General features: G+C 29.8%; 1 long non-coding RNA gene across 3 annotated transcripts; it reads right to left on the reverse strand.

Annotated features, from left to right (window-relative positions):
- Positions 1 to 682: 682 nt before the first annotated feature.
- On the reverse strand, positions 683 to 3,078 carry LOC131626953 (uncharacterized). 3 transcript variants are annotated; one of them, XR_009291357.1, is made up of 5 exons: positions 2,962 to 3,078; positions 2,312 to 2,467; positions 2,007 to 2,208; positions 1,628 to 1,907; positions 683 to 913 (listed from the first exon to the last, which is right to left on the reverse strand). It is a non-coding gene; the product is annotated as an uncharacterized LOC131626953 (long non-coding RNA). The 3 variants fall into 3 exon arrangements; XR_009291358.1 differs by having other exon boundaries at positions 1,628 to 1,673; positions 1,762 to 1,907; positions 2,312 to 3,072; XR_009291356.1 differs by having other exon boundaries at positions 2,312 to 3,072.
- Positions 3,079 to 3,351: the final 273 nt, after the last annotated feature.

Raw genomic sequence — 3,351 nt, forward strand, 5'->3', positions numbered from 1 at the left:
AGTTTTATTAAAAATAAAAAAATAGATTACTAATATTTTTAGTGATAATAAATAAATAGAAAAAAATTAAAATGACAATTTGAAAGTGTTGAAAAAAACAAATGTGAAAGATATTTGAAATTTTAATCAAGAGATAAAATAAATATATGTAATATTTAATTGTGATTTAATTATTAATGTTAGAAAAATGAATCGTATTATGATATGGAAATGAAAAAAAGATAAATATTATTTGATTATTTAAGTGAATGTGATCTAGTGATATGTAACAATTTGATTTCCAAACTTCTCTTTCATAAACTTCATTCCAAAATTTAGTGAGATTATGTATTTCCTAATCTCAATAAAAATGGATTTGCAATTTAAATAAATTTCACAAAGCCTTTTATTAGAATAAGTTTTATAAATTTTTGTTAATATTGTCTGCCATTTTATTAAGAGAATATCAAATATGTCCTACTATTATTATTACGTGGAATGGAATTGGATAAACTCAAAAGGCTTTAATGGCTATACCTATATTCTTTTAAGTTTGTTGGTTTTTATTATATCAAACACAAACTCAAAGATTGATGTATATGTAGCAAATTGAACATTAATTTAACTCTTTTATTTTCAATGTATGAGTATTTTCAACCCCTTTATTTTAATTTAATAGCTTAAGATAGAACTAAGAATCCTCTCAAGATTCAATCTTATAATACTTTTATATAACATTTCAATAAATATGTTAATCACATGAAATGATAAGTTCATTTGTTTAAAAATTTTATTACAACAGTGGCAATATAGCTACAAATTAATACATTGCCTGGAGATTTACATATAACCCAATGACAACTTAAGTTTAACGCCAATAAATTATAACTTTGGAAGCAGGTATACATAGAGCATCTTTACTTCTTAGTAGTACCTGTAAAATAAATCCTTTAGTCATTTCCTTCCATTAGAATGTATAAAGCAAATAGTAGAAAACAAATACAACTTTGGTCATTTGATAAAATACATAGTTGTTTGAAAGCAAAATGGATACAAAGATCAAAACGTGTGCCAGATCATTAACTCGGCAAGTAGAAAGCAAAATGGATACAAAGATCAAAACTTGTGCCAGCTCATTAACTCTGCAAGTAGAAAGCAAAATGGTTCTATAGTAGAAATACAGCTTCAGTGAATTGATAAACATTAAGCCAAACTCAACTTCAGTAAACTTTGTGGACATAAATTTCAAAAAACCACCTATTGAAAAGTGAATTGCATAAGACTACCTTAATCTAAATGCTTATGTCAGTTCCAAGAATTTTAAAAGTAAGTCATACTCTTTCAGATATTTCATTACAAAAGGCTAAATGAATAGGAAAAGAAAGCCAGACCAAATTCTTTTCATTTGTACCACCAGAAACAATTTCTTTTTCTAATTTTTCAATGTTCAATTTCTCCCAAACCTTCGACATATCACAGATTGAATTTGAACAGAGAGGGCATACATACATGAATTCTTCAGTAAGTAAACTAATCAACAACAGCATCAGATAATAAATAATTCACATCCAACTTCAGCTCACTATTTGCTACTACATCAAATGAAAATAACAAAGAAGCTAATCAAAGACATTCAATGACCACTCACATTAACGAAAGTTTTGTTTATGCTTCCAAGGTCCATTATGTCAGGCCTGTTGCAGATCACATAGATGTTAGGTTTATATATGCTGAATACTTCGATAGTATATGTTGAGTAACCCAGAAAAAAACTGGTATTACCTTGTTTGCTTTACTGAATTTGTAAGATTTAAGTAGAGGGAATAAAAGTTTACCATTCAACATTTCACCAGTCTTGAAAATATAGAGCCTCCATTTAATATCAGGCTTTCGAGCCTCTGGTGGTTCATTGAACAATAAAGTAATGCCTGAAAAATATGAATTGTTCAGTGCACAATGAAATGAAACATAAACTCGCTTAACAAATCAAAGCAGATAGTTATACAGGTTTACAAATAGTATTTCACCTCTGACTCCATTGAATTCAGCCGCAAGTTTTTTCTGATAGTTCAAACGAAGGTTTTACCTGCAAACAATAGATTATTCTAGAAAAGCAAACAGGAAAGGGTCACTTAAAATCCCTCTTTGTTGAAAAAACATTGTTACCTTCTGCTTTTCTTCCATAGCCTCTTCAGCAACCTTCGTCTTCATAATAGGCTAAAACCATGACTGAACAATTCAATAACGGATATCAATTGGTATAAGAAACATTCAAAAACTATCATCATACATCCCAGATTCCCTTAAAAGATAGAAATAACTATCATGTTACCTTTGTTTAATATGTCAATGAGTTGGTTTTATTTGTACGATGCAATAGTTCTTGTTAAGAAAGATTCAGATACTCTGGCTAGACGTTTGATGTGTAAGCAACCTCCATTTCAACATTAATTGCATCTGTAATAGCCAATTTCGTGTCTGCAGTTCTCTAATCAAACAATAATCGATTAGAGTATTATTCAAACAAAAAACAATGAACTAATTATGTGCTGGTTGATATGAACAGAACTGATAAACAATGAACTGAACTTGATCATGCCTTGTGATAAGAACTTGACTACCACTTTTGATGACCTAGTGATAAGAACTGATGACAATAAAGAGGGGAAAAGAGACATGGTTGTAAACAATTTAACAGAAAAGATTGTTATTCTATCATAAAGAGTGTTTTTTTTAACATTAGAGGCTTCAATAAAATTTACCAAATCTTTGTAATAGGTCCTATCTGAACTATCAACTGAAAATCAGAACTCTTTTACTCTTACTCTCTGCAAATCATACTTAAGGGAAGTGTCAATACCCTGAAGCTGACAATGAGAAAGGGAAAGCTGGAACCAGGCAAGGTATTTTGAGAAATCAAAACACAATACTGAAATAACTAATGAACCCTAAAAGTGCATAACAGATTGAGACATTCTTTACCTTTGTGATGGAATTCACCTTCTTCAGAGCATCACCAATTGTACGGATAGGATTCTTGGATATAAGTACATAAGTTAGAGTTATTTAGAATATTCAAGCTGGAACAATCGGTGAGATAAGGTAATCTAAGAGATAAGGTAATCTAAGAGATCCACTAAGAAGATGTGGCCAATCAATTAGTAATAGGTAGATAGTAGAAGATTGATTTGATTGATGGTACAAAACACGGAGAATCGTGCTGTCAGCGGGTTTGACTGTCAACTGGCTGTTCAGGCATTAACGTAACAGTTAAAGTGAAAATTCAACAGTTAAAGTTAATTTTTCTTTTTGTTTTTTTTTGTTGTGTTAATGGTGAAAATTTATTTACATGAGTTGTTAGAAAAAAACACA

Source organism: Vicia villosa, unplaced genomic scaffold, assembly GCF_029867415.1.
Source record: "Vicia villosa cultivar HV-30 ecotype Madison, WI unplaced genomic scaffold, Vvil1.0 ctg.000339F_1_1, whole genome shotgun sequence".
Classification (NCBI taxonomy): domain Eukaryota; kingdom Viridiplantae; phylum Streptophyta; class Magnoliopsida; order Fabales; family Fabaceae; genus Vicia; species Vicia villosa.